We start from the raw sequence: 19812 nt of genomic DNA, 5'->3' as shown, positions 1-19812 counted from the left end.
AATACTAAATGCATAGATTTTGTTTGCCTTAAAAATTAATTACTTAATGTTGTGGAATTTGTTAACTTTATATAAAAGTTGTTTGTTATTTTTAAGCTTTGTGGTGTATGTTGTTTAAGTTTGATTATTTCTGGCGATTTTAGTTGTTTACTGTATAAATAGTAGCATAAAATTTACAATTTTTCAATTTAATAATCAAAACAACCTTCTGAGGTCAAATAATCACAAAACAGGATTAGTAATGTCTTCGGTTTGCTCTGTCAAAGCTTATTCAGATAGTTATTGTTAAAAAAAACTCTGTCAGGTACAGTAGTAAAATATGTAGGTTAATGATTATTTCTTTATATTGCATTTGCTCATTACAAATCCATTAACAATGAGTTACTCAAGTGCTTCAAGCGTTTAAAGATGGTCAACCTTTAACCCGCAGTTGTGGGCGTCTGACGTGCCAAGTGTCAAATTAATGATCCGAAACAGTGAAACGTTGTGGCCCCATTCTTAGATTTCTTTTAGATGTCTAGTCTCGTCTCGGTACAACTTATGCGATATATGCTGGTTGGGGTTTCGCTGCCAAGATTTTGTTATGCTATAGAGATTCACTTTTTGTAATAATATGTTCAAGTTGACGCCGTCGTTGCGCAGTTGATGTGTACCATACTGAAAGTGATGATTTTAAATTTGAAATTGATTTTAATATTTTGTTTTCGTCTAAGTATAACAATGTAGGTAAATGGGGACCTAAATAAGATACGTACTTCATTCCTCAGTTATCGTCTAATTTTCTAGACGTTGCGTATTGAATGATAAAAATTAACGCTACGCTTGTCTACTAATTTAAATCAAAAATTTTAAATCGTAATTTCCACCTATGAGTATCTAAGGTATACTGCTACAAGCATTGTTACCAGAATATCAATACAAAACAAAAATAAAATCATTTTTATTACCAAAAACTAAATATAAACTCTATAGCCGACTATATTAAGACATCCGCTTTCAGTTTAACATTCAAAGTATGCGCCATTATGTAACAGATGGCACGGCGATAATCTAATCGCTACAATGCGTCTTGAACTTTTGCATGCGGTGCGTTTAAAAGCAATTTGTACTTGTCATTTGTGAAGCAAAGCTGTGTTTAAATCATTAATATCATTATATTTACTTATATAATCATTATATTTTAAATTATCATTATATAAAGTTCGAAAATTCGCCTTATCAATCATCATTATCATATTATTTACATTTTTTAATCTAATGATATGTGATCTTTTATTTAATAAATGTACAGCGCTTATATTGGGCTGAATTTGGCTTGGGGAAAAATAACTTCGGGTTCGTGGATGCGGGTTTGGGCTAATGGATCAAAAATTAACATTTCCTTATTCAAAGCTTAGGTATTATTACTTAGTTTTTATCTGCGCGCATTGAGTATATACTTTTTATTACTATACTTTACTATTGTTGTTAATAAAGAATGAAATAAGAATAAAGTCCATATCGAATAGTTCTTCATAATACAGGATAATCAAATGCATAGACCCATCCATCTTTCTTTTGTTTTCTAGAATTTCATTTAAAGCAGATTCAAGATTACTTGAATCGTCTGGAACAATAGATGACTTTCAATACGTATTCAGTTTTAGGGTTTATTCGAGGACTTAAAAAGAAATCCTTATAACGCTATTCTATTGTTTAAATGTCCGTTTCATGCAGACGTCTGTGATTCAATATCAAGGACGAACGGGGACTTATTGCTCAAATCAAAAATAGTCATATAGTCTTACTTGGGATCTTATATTTTTTATTAACATGTATCAATGCTTTAGTTATTATTGAGACGGATAAAAACGATAGATAAATAAAATATTGCGTGTATAATAAAAAACACAAAAAATAAAAACTAATCAAAAATACATTTGCAAGAATAACGATTTCAACTTTTTAGGGCTGAACTATATTTATTTAATAATTCAGTGGAAGAAACTATTAGGAAATACAAACTGAAATATTGAAAATTCCAAAATCAATATAAATAAGATGAAGAAATAATAAGCTTAAAGTTCACAATTCAAGCAAAGTAGTGAAAAGTTGGGCTTATATAAGGGACGTGGAAGATAATTAAAAGTGAAATGCACGAATTTCTTTGTCGAGTCCATTCTGCTTACAAAATATTAAAGTATTTTAAAAGACAAGTAGACGGGTGAAGGTGTTGAGTGTTGCTATTTTCTTCACTAACTATTAAGCATATTAGGTAATAACGTCAATGTGAAGTTTGTAAAGCTCGTTGCTTTTATTATACTTGAAATTCTGAAGAATAGCTAGTTTTAAATATGCAAGTAAAGATAATTTTTCAACCTCTTTTTCTTTTGAATTTGTTAGTAGGATTTACATCTGCGCCTCTTGAACTTAAAAACTCTTAAGCGATTAAGCTGAATATTGTTTTATGTGTTCTACGTCAATTTTACGCGGTTTTTACAAATTTTCGTGTGTATGTAGATTTCTACAAAGCATTGCTTTCCAAAGACAATTAGTAAAAAAACACTCAAGTCCGCACACTCATATGTAAGTACTAACATAATTTGAATATTTAAAAAACACAACTCACATATTACCTACAAAACTTACAACTGCTTATTATTTATCAAGACAGGATACGTAGAATCTTTTTGTAAAAATGTACCCTCCCTACAATGTACCTTCTATCACGTCGGCACATCTATGCGCAGGCGCATGTTTCATACAGTCTATAAAAGATTTATGATATCCATTTAAACCGTGTAAATTACGCATCTCCCTATCCTTGTCCCACTTATTCGAAAAAGCTGTGATAGAAAGAGAGCATTATCGTTCACACAATCGGGTTTATAGCTACTTCGTTGCGGATAATTTGCAATCTCGTGGAACTCGCAGACACTTTAAACTGGCGTGTATTATGCCAAATTAGATGCATACTTGATATAAAAGTAGAGTGAAAGAATAAAAAATAACAGGATAATGTATAAGCTCTCTTTATCTTTTTTGTTTTTATGCATCACCGTCCTATAAAATATAATTCTAAGCATTTTAAAGACCTATCTAGGACTTAGTTAAAGAAAAATATATTTTTAAGAGAACAATAACCATTGAAATCGAACCCACAACCAACCACGCCACAATCAGATTTTAAATCAAAGATATTCGTTCAAAACAAAATAAAACAATATTTTGTACGTTATTTATACATGTTACACAAATTCTGAATCACGTTTCAATACTTCATATCTTTATGTAAATAAATACACAAATATCACAAGGTTCACGTGTTTATCAAAAAAGATAATATTTACATTACTTTTAGTTAGAAATTTTAAAAATACACCAATATTGTGAATCATTTCGGTTAAACTAAGTAAAACATTTCAAGTTAAAACCCAAATTACACTAAGTATAACATTTAATTATCTGTAGATAAGTATGTCTTTCCAGCAATTAAGTACAAAACGTTAAAAGGGAAATTTAATTATATAACAATTTAATCGTTACTAATGCTCAATGCCATTGTTTTATCAAAGGCAGTGGTGCAGAGTCTAATAGAAGCCTGGTTGGACGTGGGATACGCTTGAAGGCGCACGAATTAAGTATTTCCTATGACCTAACCTAAACTTAAACCTGACTTTCTCTACTTTTGTTTTATAGGTTACAAGTTTTTTTGTTCATCCACTATTCTGTTTTGCTTTTTTGGACCTAAAAATTTATTATTTAATTATAATATCTTAGTCATTATTGATATTGTTTGTTTGTTGGGAAAATGTAACGCTGATCAGAACGAGAACTTGTGTAGAGAAAAAACATAATTGCGATAAAATTTTTAGGAGATATTTAAAGTGTATATCATCTGTATTTTTATATGATAAAGTAATATTTTTTAAGTGATTTCTTCTATTTGAATCCCTTGGGTTCATTTAATGCTCAGTATCACCCAAGTCTTTGTTAGATTTTTCCACCGCCATGGGATCGACTGATATTGTTGATAAGAGAACAATGCAAGTTAAAACAAACGGGCTTATCTTGGAACCCTTTGCAGGTAGTCAATGCGGTAGAACCAAAATAGCAAAAACATCTCCTTTTCTTGTTCATATTTGTATGTTAACAAATTCGACAAATATAAATTTGTTTGTCATTTTATAAATAAGGTTTTTATAAGTGAAGTTTTGACAATTCAAATAGGTCCGAATACAAAAAAAAATGTTGTTATATTTTATCGTTAATTATACACAACAATTCGCTAAAATAAATAACATAAACAAACTAATACACGAACAAAGGCTCGTCCTTAGAACAAAAGTAGTTAAAGATAAAATAGTGGTTAATAAGAAACCAGGTATTCTCACGTTAACCAAGAACGGTGTTAACACCATAGAAATTTTTAAATTAAAATCGTAATATCACTCACATCTTTACTTACTTAAGCAATATTATAATAGAAGTGGTTCCAATTGAAAAATTGTTTAGTTGTTATTTTTAGCAGCGTAGGCAGAGGCAACCTAAGAACCTAGTGTTAAGATACTCCGTTTCTAATAAGACATTTCCGTTAACCACTTTCTGTCAAATTTGCATGTTGCCTCATGTTCTATCTAGGTTATAACTAAATGTATAAGGTTTCAGAATTATCTCGAGCACTTTAAATGTGTCATCTATAATTAAATTTCCCCTTTAACAAGTACTTTACTACTACATTATGTCCATGTGACTTTGACTAAGCAAGCGAAGCCGCAGGTAAAAATAATCTACTTAAGTACTAGTGTGTAATAATTTCGCCCTTCAAAACCTAGGCAATTATCATTCGTGCAAGGCGTAAGTCTTTGCAACTGGCAATCAAGTTTAATTATTACTATGAATCATTCCCACCGATCCAACCATCACGTTTGCTCTATCTACCTATGTGTTTACATGTATGTATGTACGTATGTATGTATGTATACCTTTATAATGTAATGTACGTGATGTTTCATTTATTTTCTTATCTATTTAGTCTTATTGAGATTTATTATTGTTAAAGGGAAGAGATGGAATATGTTTTACTTCTAATAAAGAATCTAGACTATCTTTGAATATTAATTAAATAATCGTTTATTTTCATTAATGTAAATTAAATAGATTACAGATTACAAATAAGTAAATTATTTTTTCATTTCTACCAACAACACTAGGTCTACCAATTTAATTATTATAATAAAATTTAAATCACATTTTTACGATATATTGTGTACTAGAAGATTACTTCTGCCTACAATATTTTAGGCGCATTCTTTATAATGAAGTAGTAAAGTAATGTATGCGAGCGTCTTTTATAAGTGAAACCTAACGCATATTAAGAAGGGACATGGTCGTGCATTTTTTAATTTTTGTATATCATCAAAACATAGTGGCAAGTTAGCAAGTATACGACTATACACGTGATGTTTATAGGTTCCATTCTCCTACTTAAGTAAACGTTAATATTTAACATATGGTCTTTTAACAATGTAGCTAGAATAATAAAAAAAAGTAAGAGACCACCTATAAGGGGGGTTCGTAAAATGCGTCACGTGAATTTCATGATTTTTTTGACACCTCCCATGTCCTTGTCCCATTGCTGATCATACTCAGGAGACCTAGGTATAATCCTAACGTGACATCACATATTTTGTAATAAAACACAGACACTATTAGACAGACATTAGTAAGTTCGAAGTTATGTTTGTATATTATTTATGTTTGTATATGCGAATATGATATAAAAAATGTAGGACTAACTGTCATTTAAAAAGGTTATACTAGTTCTAAAATGGGTAAAAAGTCGAGAACGGAGTGACTTATCAACACTTTCTACCTACATGATGGAAATACAAAAAGATCAAAACACAATGTTACTTCAACGTCTAATGAGATCAGTCCACCTCCACGATCAGAAGGCACTTGCAAGGAAAGCGGGTCAAAAAGAACGCATTGTTAAAAATATGCTGACAAAAACACTCCAATTAATCAAATTGCCTGGAACTTGTGCCTATGTCGTTACATATTTTTTCCCTAAACAAAATTCTTTAGTAGACGTAGATATTTGAAATTCTATAGGATTGAGACGCGACGAGATCATTTTTTTGGAGAAACGTTGAATATTTAATATTAGAATATTTCGAGGTAATTTCGGTCATTGATGAAATATTTTTATGTCTGTATCAAGTGTGGAGATTAAAGTGAGTTATTTTTTATTAACATATTTAATATATATTTTTTTATTTGAACTCATCAATATTAAAGAACAAAACGCATAAAAATAAAATAAATTCAAAGCATTACAATCCTCTATGAAAGTTTCACACTATTATGTAAGGAAATAAAGGCGTCGATTCTTTCTATTCCATAGATCCGTTTCAATGAAAAGAATTTACATCATACGATTGTATAGATTTTGCAATAAGAGGGCGTAGTAAGACGTCTATTCCGAAATGTAAGAATACAAGTCTCAAAAAGTGGTATTTGAAAATTATTAACGACATTATGGCACAGTTGGAGTGTGTATGGCTTTAAGAGGTGGTACATGCGTTCAAAATTTGTTTAGTTACATTTATAGCAAAAAGTTAATACTTTTAATGTACGTAAGATACAAATCTATGTCAAGCCTCGAATTTATGTTTATTACAATTACTTAATACATAATTATTACACTTTAAAATGTTTAAAGAAAAAATATATGACTCAAATGGAATATAATTTAAGCCTATATTTATCACTAGCGGACGCGCGCAGCTTCGCTTGCGTATTTAGGGGTGAATTCTAATAAACCACGAAACATGTGTTCAATTAATGTATTTTTAAGAGTCTAAAAGAGTCGGTGGCGATTTAAAAATTTTTCCATACAAACTTTCAACCCCTTATTTGCACCCTTAGAGGAGGAATTCTAGAAAACGATGAAACACGTATTCAATTAAGTACGTTTAAGAGTCTGAATTTCAATTTTTATAAAAATCGGTGCATATTTAAAATTTTTTCCATACAAACTTTCAACCCCTATTTCTCCCCTTTAGGGATAAAATTTTTCAAAATCCCTTCTTAGTGGATGTCCAGATTACGAAAGTAAACATCTGTCCAAATTTCACGTTTCTACCATCAGCAGTTACGGCTGTGCGTGCGTCTTACCTCAGTCAGTGAGGACAAGTCCTTTTATATATATAGATTATCAAGCAAATTTATGTTAATTACCTACACTATTAAAAAACTAGTCAAAATGTTTTCTTAAGAATATAGCAAGACTAAAAAGATAAGGATCGCGACCCAAAAATCCTACAACTAATCTGCAGAATTAAAATTTCAAACCTGTTTTATAAACTTCTGACTACTGTTTTGATTGTAGTCTATGTGTAGTTTTTATACAATAGCATATTTTTTTTACTTTTGTTTTAATATTGATATTTAAAAATATTTATTTTACTGTTAAGAAATTATTTTCAACACAATTTATAACAAGAAAAAATTTGGTTTTATAGCCTTTATATCGTACATTTTATTGCTAAAACTACAAAACTTGTCAAATCTATCACAGAAAGCAATAGAAAAGACAGAACGAAAACAAAAAGAACGTAAAAACCATTCCTCAGTACAAATGTTTAGTACTTCAAAACAAATTCTGGTTCAGCGTTTTCCTTGAAATCTGGAGTTACTAAAGCGGTCTATTAGAGGTTACAGTACTAAAAATTGGACGTTGGGTAAAAGTTTGGGACAACAGCAGTTAGAAGTGACGCTGAGTCAGCTGTGAGCCTGTGACTCCGACGCCATGTTGGATATATTTTTTTTTAATTGCGTTGCAAGTCACGCAGTCGATTTCGTTCGGTTTTGAATCTATTGTTGATTCGATAAAAAGTTTTTAGGTATATGTTAAACGTTTATAGTATAACATTGACTTGTATAGTCGGAATTTTACATTACTCATACATATGTATGTTATGACTTATGAAGCAGATAATGCTTAGTAGGTATTTTTTAATTACTAATTTATAATGAACATGTTTACAATTTTACGAGAAATAGTATCATTTTTTTTTATTAGTCAAATTACTCCATATTCAAACCAATAAATTTGTCTAAAACCAAATAAATCTGCCTAGATACAAGACCGTAACACAAACTTTTTTAATAACGATAGCATTGCAATCGAAAATTTTGAACAAAAATCCCTACACACGTAAGAAAAATGTACAAACATGTCAGGGGACCGGTTCAGGTACGCCCTTTTTTTATTCAATCGAACACCTATGCCCGAGAGGAACGCACGACGCTCGCCTTTTCAAGCGGCACAGAACTATACGTTAGGAGCGCGACGGCCGTCTCCCTGTCCTTGTCCCGCCGATGCATTCATAAGGACAAAGAATAAGTAGTAATAAAGACGTGACACTCGTGCAGATGCTTGATAAAACTTAATACTTGGCAGTTTGTTCGCTTTTGTACTATTAAAAGGGAAGAACAGATACGATGTTACACGGTCTTTAGTTCACGAGACTCACGAAAACATTAAAGGAAATGGTTCGCTCCGTCGAAGTCGTATATTGCCTCCGTGTTGGTGGTATCGGCGAACCTTTTTATTTTTGCTGCTGGCGCGGAATTGGAGAGAAAAGAAAATGGGAAACATTCTATGACTCAATTTCAGTTTGACTAGATTGGGTGTACAAACTCCTAGATCGAAGTCAGATAGTAGTGGGCAATTACTTATAAAACATGCCTAATTTCATTTGCTCTGGCCGTTTAAAATGACAAATGCCTTTTGCGTGTTTCGTCTGTTTCACAGAGCCTCGGTCCTGCGAGCCAATTAGTAAAAGATACAGTGTACCCGTTTGAATGCAAAGGGACGAGTTTTTGGATCCAATTTCTACCTGATGTTTATTACTGCCGTTACAGTGGTATAACGGCTAATTCTGAGATCATTTCTAATAATAGCTTAAATTTTTAAAATCATTTTAATGTATCAGTGATAAGAAATTCATTAATATTTATATGTGTCTGTAATATAGTTGATGTAATACGAATATGGCAGATATTAGTATTAAATTAAACAATACGCATATAAAATGAAATGAATCATAGCCACAATCCAATTTAATGACACACCTCCCAACTTTTGATGATGGCAAACTTCTCAACGACTTCCCGGAAATAACCTCCAGCCGATTTAGGAGTCATACGAAACTCGTAAAACATTGGCACCAAGATGGTCCAAAGTGTGCCGAATCTTGTGAAATTTAACGATCCTGCCTCTGGCACGGTTACATTACTCCTTTCACACGCAAATCCTGAACTGTTCGTACGAAGACATGCCAATATATCGCAAGTTTGAACGTAAGCGAAAACATCGGGTTCAGGCCCGAATTTCGTTGAGAAAACCCGTCAAGCGACGTTACGTAAATCGATCGTTTGTTCAGCTGATTGCTAGATGGAAAATCGGGCTTTTTGCTTTGTAATCTTGCGAGCTTAAACTCTATTCACAATTCTCGATAACTGTATTTACACTGTTCTCTTTCCATCAGGACGTTTTACGTGAATTTTATTAAAATGGTCTCATACTGTACATAACACGGCATTTTATAGACCTTGTACTACATATGAGCAAATTAAATGGTTTAGCTCTTGTCTTATTGGACCCTTAGGTCCAATTCCAGAAAATGTCAACAAAATATAAAAGCAACTTACTGCTGCACAAAAAGATTCTAAAATATCACTTTGGTGATAAATATTACCCAAACAATAAAAAAACCTTAAGTCTTATTATAGTTATAACAAAAATAATTCTTTAAAGTTGTAAATTTACATAACAAGATAACCTGTTACGCAAAGAAATTAAAAGTACTATAAAACAAAAAGAGTGGAAACTTCGTGAACTTACAACAATTAACAACAAGTTAAAGGTGTAGAATGCAAAACGTTTATTTTGAACTCATCTTGGGAATAGCTAATGTGCTGTATAGACCCGACATCTGAAATCTTAATTTGTAATAAGTATAATAACGCCAGAATATCAAGAAAGTTGTAGTAATTCTATTTAATATTCTTCTCTATAAGATGTACGCGTTATCGAAATAAAAATATATATTTTATTGTGAAGTCGTGGGTTCGATTACCCTCGAGGAAAGTTAAATATTTAATTTTTTTTTATTTCTTTGTTCTAGTAATGAGGCAAAGCAAGGCGTCGAATTCCGCCACTCAATACGCGATGGCTTCAGAATTCGGCGGAAAAGGAGGAACGGAAGAATCTTAAAGGGAATTGAGCGCCTTTACACTAAGTTCCCCCTGCCTGTCTTCCGATGTGCGGGGAACAGGGTCAAGCTAAATTTACCCTTTTTAAAGACCTTTTTATGGTGTTAAAACCCACAGTAAGTATAAGTAATATAACAAATATTACCCAAAATGGAAATCAAATCCATCACAATCTCATGTACCTATTAAAAAAATTTACTTGAGCTACAACGGTGTACGCGCCAATCGTTTCATATTAATAAAGCAGACAGAGCCAAAACAATATGCTTATTGTTGAAAGAAAAGTCTTAAAGTCATAGTATACTTGCACCAACCAATCAGTTTTTTTTCCTGTTGTTGGCTTCATAAAGTACCTTTGTATGTATTAAAGAATCTTTAGACGTTCTTAAAAGACGTTTGTTTTGTACTTAAAGACCGATATACGAAATATTCTTACATAAATTTAGATTCTATCATAAATTAAAATTTTACTTTCTACTAAAAATAATAAAAAATGTATAGTATATTTGTTTGTTATTAAATTTGTAAAGTTGCTTTTTTTTCATTATAGAAGTACCTAATTTATTCTTGTTTATTCCACTAACGGTATAAGTAACTACGTGTTTTAACTATATTAATAAAAAACTGGTAGGTAGGTATTACAATAAAAAAACTACTAAAATCATAAAACACAAATCTTCCTTTAAAGTCGTTTAAAAACCATGTACGCGTAATATACAAACACTACAAACCTATTTGTACGTATATATGTAGAGATTCTAGTAGTTACCAAGAAAAGGGCGAAATTTAATACACCGTATACTTGTTTTAGGGAATGCATCGAAGCCCTCTGGAAGCACTTTCTAATCTATATTGGTTTTCTGTGTAAGTGAAATGAGAATGATACTAAGTAATGCATTTAGAAAGGCGACATTCACTAATAATAATTTTGTGGACGTCTTGAATAATTACTGCAGTGTTCACGGGTTCGTTTTTGTCTCAGACAAAATTATTTATTTTTTCTTTATTTTTGATTTAAAGAGATCGATCGAAAAAGATTTTGATAATAGCAATCTTATTTTTGTTATTGAAAAATATTTATAATATCTTTATTTATAAATATTATATAGAACGTTATACTAATGTGGTAATAACGTATATTTTAAGTTCAGTCCTTTGTTTTTTTCTATAATCCTATACAAAAAAATTACAAAATATGAAAATCAATCATCCACTCTTTGGACCTACACTATAAAATAAAATATATATGTTTTAAATTTAAACTTGGACTATGCTTAAGACAGTGCTAGGCAAACATATATCACATTACACTATAACGTCTCCCACTTGCCTCTTAGTATATTGTCAAATGAAAATCTTATAAAAAAATGTTATTGCTTAATAAATAGCTACAAAGTTATTTAACTTGACTCCAACATGCTTGAGTGAATCACCCAAAATTCTTTCAAGGTAAATTAGACCTTAAACCCCAAAAATAGAGCTTAATTAAGATATTATTTTGGTCTACAATATCGTTTTATTCTATACCTTTCCTAAGCTTTTAGTCGTATCTATAAGTTTTATTAACGCGTGAGTCAATATGTTAAGCGCCTACAAGGAATTTTCTTTTAATATGTGGATAATAATGTATTGTACAAGTATTTTCAAGGTACATTTGATCGCTTCTTTATCTCACTGAGAATTATTCATTTTTCTTGAACGTATGTTTGTGTAGTATATAAACATCAATATGTTCAATTCATTTGAGAAAATATTTACGAAGAACGACGGCACCAGGCGAATTTGGTGAGATAGAAAGGGCCCCTTAAATCTGCACTTGGGTAAATCCAAGACACTACTCTGAGCTCTTTCACCCTGTAACGTTATGGGCCCTCACCCTGATTGCTAAATACTTGGAATGCTAATGCAACTCATGAGTAGGTAAAAAATATTATTTTTTATAATCTTTACGCATAACTAACTGAGAAGAAAATGATAAATGACTTCATTCATAATGTGATTTTTTGATTTGAAATCGTGAGCATCGTATTCTAATAGAAGTTTTCTGCTGAGCTACAAGGACATTTAGAAAATGTACCTCCTTATAATATGTAATAAATAAAAAAAATTAAGACAGTGATTTTGTCAATATTACTCTTACATCAATTGTACTGTGTACCCAGCCTTATTTATGATATGAGAAATAAGATATAACAATGTTAATAAAGAAATTATTTTCTTAGAAATCGTATTATTAGACGTTAACAACGCGGTACTAGCTAGAATATTGTAATTTGAAACCTGTCAATAATAAATATTAATTTATTTGGCATATACATTTTATATGAAACATGCTTCCATGAATTACTATTATGAGAGATGTATGAAAAGTCCTCTTTTAGTTATATTGAATACCTACCTATATATAGGTAGGTATATCTGTATATCGTTAATTCGTAACTTTTGCTTTATTCGTTTGTAATTTTACTTTGTTTAGTCGTATTAAACACTAAAGCTCGATTGAATATAATCTATTTATAACCTTTTTTTCCATTTTCTACTTGTTTATAATATATAAGAAAATCGGATTTAAATTAAAAAAAACACTCCATACTATCAGCTACGTTGCATTTGCGCCACGATGTGTTCATAAAGAATATTTGTTCCAAGAAAATTAAAAATAAAATAGTTTCATTGCATGGCATAATAAATAACAGTCCTTTACGTTTTAATGTAAACATTACATAACTTTTCTAGAAAGTCATTCAAAGGCTAGAAACCCTTAGAATGGATAAATGGTCTAGAATAAACGAGAACTTCATTTCCATTCCTCCTTTTAAGCTTCACGTATTGTATCCCGCATATACAAGGGTACAGAGCAGGCAGAGGGAACCTAGTGTTAAGATACTTTATTTTCCACGTACCACCCAATATTTTAAATATTGCGTATTAAGGCAACGTCGCATGTTATCCTATTAAAAAAGTGAGGAAATGAAAATAAACCATTCCTCGAGTGGGTATCGACCCCGTGACGACTTCAATAGATATACATACATTATACTAATTATTAACGAAAAATAATGTATTTTTGTATAGACAATTCTGTTTTCTTATGATTCTATGAATATATCTTTTATCTATAGCGAGTACTTACCATCACTGACCGCCGGCTAACGGTACCCGATGGTCCAGTATTTTTTTACTGTTAAATGTCAGATAACGAATGAATATATCTCAGAGCCATAAGTACCTTATACTTATAAATTATGTTGTTTTTCTATGTATTTATATAAGACTCAAGGAATTACAATTACTGTAACTGGAATTATAATTAGGTACATACATCCATAAAATACGTAAAGACGAATAATTTAATATATCATTACTATTTAAAATGTATGTTACTTTAACAATACAGCATATACTTTTATTAAATTAGCGAATTCATTTTACATTTTTAAATATAAATTATTATTAAAAAAAAAAAAAAAAAAAAAAAAAAAAAAAAAAAAAAAAAAAAAGATGCATTTAAAAATATAAAAAAACCCACTCTTCCGAGGGCGGGACAAGGGTCCAAGCCATCGGTGGCTAGGGCTCCAGAGAGAGGAACCTCCGCACAATACGTGCCGTCTCAAGTAATACTGCCTTCTGTATCCGGTTCTTGATCCAACAGCTAAGCGATAGCCTCTTAAGGTGTTGGTCGAGGCTTTTCGCTATTAAACCGTTAACTGAAACCACTATCGGCACAATGATAGTCGCATTGACATCCCACATGGCGGTAATCTCATGGGCTAGGTCCAAATATTTAGATTGTTTTTCTTTTTCGGCCTTCACGAGATTTTCATCATGTGGGATAGTAACGTCAACAATCACTGCGCGGCGCGCCACTCGGTCTACTAGTACTATATCAGGTCTATTGGCAACAATATACCTGTCAGTAATAATAGACCGATCCCAGTAGAGCAAAGCACAGCTATTTTCAAGAACTGGCATGGGATTGTACCTGTAGTAAGGCACCTCCAATTCTACAAGGCCATATTGAAGAGCAAGTTGCTGGTGTATTATCTTGGCTACTTGATTGTGTTTATGCAAATACTCACCATTAGCAAGATGAGAACAACCAGAGACAATATGTCTGAGGGACTCCCCAGGTCGATGACACGCCCGGCAGATGTCGATAGTACCATCTTTCATAATATGTCTCTGGTAGTTCCGTGTCTTGATAACTTCGTCCATAATTGCACAGACAAAACCTTCAGTTTCTCCGAAAAGATCCCCGAACTGTAACCAAGATAATGATGAAGCAGTATCCACGTCCTGGCCCACTAGGGCTCTATGGAATCTACCATGCAGCTCCTTGCTCTTCCATACAGCCATGCGATCAGAAGTAGTAAATACTACAGGCCGACGCCAGTTCTCTTTGCCCAAGGAAAGAGGAGTAAGGCCTTTGTCAACTGTTACCACATCCTTGTGCATATCCACGTCAATCTTGAGAAAATATTCTCTAAGACTGCATACCTCGTGGTTATGGAGGTTCTTGACATTCAAAAAGCCACGACCTCCACACTTACGCGGGATATACAGTCTCATTACAGACGAACGCGGATGGTGCATTCGGTATGTCGTCAACAATTTACGTATTTGGCGATCTACGGAGTCTAACTCAGTCTGCGTCCATCTTACAATGCCAAAAGTTTAGGCTAAAAGCGGCATAACCCAACCGTTGAAAGCACGGACCTTGTTGCCACCAGATAAAAGGCTGCCAAGCACTTTTTTCAGGCGACTAAAGAAACGCTCCTTCACCAATTGCTTTATGCTCCGCTCATCAATACCCAATTCTTCAGACATTCCAAGATATTTATAAGTCTCACCTTCACCAAGAGTTCTGAAGGAAACAGAATCTGAAATGCAAATATTATCAGATCTTATCACACTCCCCCGCACTACATGCATGCTAGCACATTTATCGACGCCAAATTCCATTCTTATATCACTACTAAAAGTTTGAGTTACCTTTAGTAGCCGCATAAGATCAGAACGTTTTGACGCAAATAATTTCAGATCATCCATGTACAGCAAGTGAGATATGACCTTACCCCCCCGGCGAAGACGAAAGCCTAAACCTGAATCCTCTAACATAGTGCTAAGAGGATTCAGAGCTAGGCAAAACCATAAAGGACTCAGACTGTCACCCTGAAATATACCCCTCTTTATCCTTATCGGTTCAGACGTTGCAGGAATATCACACTCCCCTAGATGACGAAGGACAGTGACCCATTGTCCCATACAAGCCTCCAAAAATGATCTCAAAGTCATATCAATCTTATATAACTCCAAGACCTTCAAGAGCCAAGTATGTGGCACTGAATCATATGCCTTCTTATAGTCTATCCAAGCAGTAGTGAGATTTTTCCTGTTCCGTCTTACCTGTTGGCTTATAGTTGTGTCAATGAGAAGAAGTTCCTTTGTACCACGGCCACCAGCCTTACATCCATTCTGAGTCGGTGCCAAAATTTTGTTACGAACAATATGTCCTGTGATTTTTTTATTCAGAATAGATGTAAGGAGCTTATAGATGGTAGGTAAGCATGTTATTGGGCGATAGTTTTTAGGCTCCGTGGTACATCCGGATTTGTATGACAGGAATGTTACACCTGTTGTCAAAAATGTTGGTAACGTACCAGAATCAAGGGCATCCTGGAATTGTGTTGCGAAAACGGAATGTGAACTGCGAAACCACTTCAGCCAGAAATTATGCAACCCATCTAGCCCGGGACATTTCCAATTACTAACAATATTTTATTACTATTTCTATTTTTTATTATTTATCAGGGACAGAAAAACATGATTACGGCGGTTATAGTTAATTGATTTAAAAGACAATCTTCTAATATAACCGATGTTGAATATAGGGTATTTACAAAATATTATGTAAGATGGATTTGGTTACAATATATTCCAATATTTTCTATTAATAAATCAATAATTATTATATGAACTTAAAATAATAATATATATATGAATATATGAAATAATTTGTCACTTACTCCCCATATCTACACAACAATGACTGCATTGTCATACAAAATGAACATAACTAAGTATTTATATACGAGTATTATATATATCGTTACAGAACATAGCACTGGATCTTCAAAGGCAAGATCGAAGCAACGAGAAACACACACGTTGACGTTGACCTATGTGATAACAATCCGTCATCTGATTAACACTTAACCTCTTATCAGTGACAGTATGTGACATGACTGTCGAGTTATATCTTACAATTTCATTATATATTTAAATGGAACACAATAATAAGTAATAAAGTATATATTAAACGCTAAAAGTCAAAGAAGGCTAAAAGAATGCAGTCATGACATATGAAATCTTTCTACGGGTATGTTTTGCCTTATTTTTAAATATAACGGTTAAGTTAGAAAGCAATTGTTTACTTTAAATTCTAAAAAATGTATTTAGTAGGTATGTGGTTTCACTACATATTTTTTTTTCATTTTAAAATCATACAGTTTTTGACAATTAACAAGCAATTATGGAACATGAAAATATATTTTTGAAGTGTCCAAACTACTAGCTTCTCGTATACGTTGACAAAATTAAATTTAATAAGTATGTAAGTAGGTACATATGTCAATATAAAAATAGAACAGAATGCAATAAATCTAAAATAAATTTTAACAATCCCGAACGACGTGTAACGCACAATTCATCAATAGTAGGGCGTTTCACGGGACAGGATACACATATGTTCAAGTCGATGTTTCCGATAAACGAGATAAGCTTACGAGTGGCTTACAAAAAGCACTTAATTTTAAATCTCAATTTTCTACAATTTTCAACTCTATTTTACCTATTATAATATAAATAAAATGAATAAATAAGAAAATAAAAATGATTAAAAAGGAGGATTATGTCTAATTGAAAATATAACAATCTCCTTAATATAATAATACTTTGATACAGGTGTTATTGTTTTGTTTTCATTATAAAATTATGAAATTATTACATTTTGTCAAACGATTTTCATTACATTGATAAAAAAATGGTCATCATGGCTGAATGTGATTTTACGTTTAGTGATTTATATAATTAATAACAGCACTATAATTCGCAAATTCTTTACGATTCATGGATAACGTAAAATCTAATACCACGAAAAGTTTAAAATACGTAATTTCCCCAAATCCAAAATGTATCTACAACCATCGTTATACTCAGCCACTTAGCTTCACCGCCACAGCAATTTTATTTTCCCTAGTCAATTAGCCGTTAGGGCTGACATATGTCGACAACTGTTCGACTACAGCCTCCATGTATCCGGACACATTCGAGATTTTTTACGCGGCAAATTAACGCTCCGGGCCGTTCGGATACGCGCACCTACTGCATGCGGTTGCATATGCTCGTGTATACGTATACACGAGCATATGCAACCGAAAATGTATTAACGTCAAAATTTAAACGCATTTGATATTCAAATTGAATTTTGCACTAAATTAGATTGTTATTTTTTTTGGATTTTGAATTTGTGAATGTTATGAAATAAGATGATAACGTGGTAAAGTCCAATCGGCTTTACCCACCCAATGTTTCAGATTTTACATGTCAATTTTCGTGGTTATATTTAAAATTAGGCATATCTATTTTATTTGATAGGTATATGCGATTTTAGATTTTTGCTATCTAACATGCAATACGTTAAAAATAAGCAAAAAGACAAAAGCAGTTATTTTTTAAATTAATAATATTCAAGATGCAATATGTTCAAATAGCACTTACAAAATAATTATTAAAGTAACATAATACAATTCTAGAACTATTCACAAATAACGTTGTATAGATAATTAATTTAAATTCTCAGCATCCAAGATTAGATCATACATAAAGTGTATTAGTATTTCTACGATTTTGCATTCAAAATCCACAACTTTGTCCTACGTGAGGTGCCTTGAATATCTATTGTCATAAAACGTGAACACGTTACGTGTTTGTAATGTTTACCATTCGTTTTACGACTAAATCAGTGCATTTGTATACTGTACTAAAGTTGAAAAGTTGAATAAGCGAATAAATTTCAAATTAGTAGAAATAAAATTGGTACCGTTAACTTTTTTTTATTTACATGAAGGCAGAATACGTTATTTCCTTCAACTTATTAAATATAATGAAAGAAATATTTAAGCTGTCATTCCCATTCATGAAGTATGGCGGGTAATAACGATTCTGTACATTTATTTTGTATAGTAAAGAAAATATTAATTAAATAAATCAATTAGTATAATAAAATAAATATAAACTCTTTAATTGCATTTCTATAACAGAATTAATAATATCTATCAAGTTATAAATTCTCATCAATTTATTTCTTCTCAGTTTTTACTTTTTACCTGTTACAATGAGGAAGTGCGCGTTGTTTTGATACAACTGACGCCATCTGTTGGCATCGCTTATTTATTGTGTGGTTAATAATATTATTATTTCTATTAATAATACAAATTCTTGTAAATTTTCAACTATAATTCAATCTAAAAAATATAAATGAATATAGTAAATAACAATCAATCAAAAATACATTTCACTATAATAAAACAACTAGATAATGACTAAAATAATTTGTAACTATACATGCAGTAGGTATTGTAATTTATTTAAGTAAAAACAAATCTAGATAAGCGAAAGCGTCACCTAACACAAAAATAACATAACAGCGTTACATCGTGAGGTCAACCTTAATAAATACTACCTGTATACTTAATAATAGCTTGGTTTAAATCGGAATTACTTACTTATCGAACTTACTCCCTATAATATATCCAGATAGTGTTTATACAATAGAAACCGCGCATCTACAATGCAAAAAAGATTGAACAAATCCGCGTGAGACGCACTAAATTACGCTCACCATATCAGATCTATCGATTCAACATAGGGGTAGAAAAAAAGCTACCTTACAACAATAAGACAGTAACAATAATACCTTAATGATATCCAGAGTGTAGAATGAAAAGGCGTTCGGCGTCTACCCGTGAGTTTTAAGAGAAATCCGTCACTAAAACACGTGGGTGAACAAACACATCACTATTTCACTGTATCACTATGTACACTGTTAGCAACTCAGGTTATTTTATGTGAATATGTTTTTTCAATTTCGTAACACTAGAGTGGTCGGGGCACAAGACAACCGACGCGCTCGGCAGCCGGGCACTAACTGAACTGGTTTGGTCGGGGAGGGGGGTGCGGCGGCTTTATGAAAATATTTCGTGAGTAATGCACGTGTTATGTAGATGTCGGCCTAGGCTTTTGATTTTTGAGTGCAGGTATCGAATCTGCAGTTTGTCTTTCATCTAATATTAGAATATATTTTCTTTTTATGCATATATATAGATATAGTACATATAAATATATAATTGTTTATATATTAGCGTGATTAACCTGTGGTTGATAGAAAATATATTTTAAATTTTATTGATTTAAGCTCATTCCTTATTGATTGATTTTTATAATTTATATTAGAAAAAATTGGTTCCATAGATTTTACAACCATTG

The 19812-nt window shown here is 32.0% G+C and overlaps 1 protein-coding gene across 3 annotated transcripts in view; it reads right to left on the bottom strand.

Annotated features, from left to right (window-relative positions):
* The window catches only part of Cirl (Calcium-independent receptor for alpha-latrotoxin), a 265280-nt gene extending 245811 nt beyond the window's left edge, over positions 1 to 19469 (bottom strand). For all 3 annotated transcript variants that reach the window (XM_085202511.1, XM_085202509.1, XM_085202510.1), the window contains exon 1: positions 19244 to 19469. The gene's annotated coding sequence lies outside the window, so the exon portion shown is untranslated. The remainder of the gene's footprint in view (positions 1 to 19243) is intronic.
* Between the last annotated feature and the right edge of the window lie 343 nt (positions 19470 to 19812).

This window comes from Heliconius melpomene, chromosome 18 (assembly GCF_056956725.1).
Source record: "Heliconius melpomene rosina isolate 202511_hmr_F chromosome 18, ASM5695672v1, whole genome shotgun sequence".
In the NCBI taxonomy this organism is placed as follows: Eukaryota; Metazoa; Arthropoda; class Insecta; order Lepidoptera; family Nymphalidae; genus Heliconius; species Heliconius melpomene.
The sequence above is the reverse complement of the archived record's forward strand: the minus strand, read 5'-3'. Positions and strand labels throughout refer to the sequence as shown.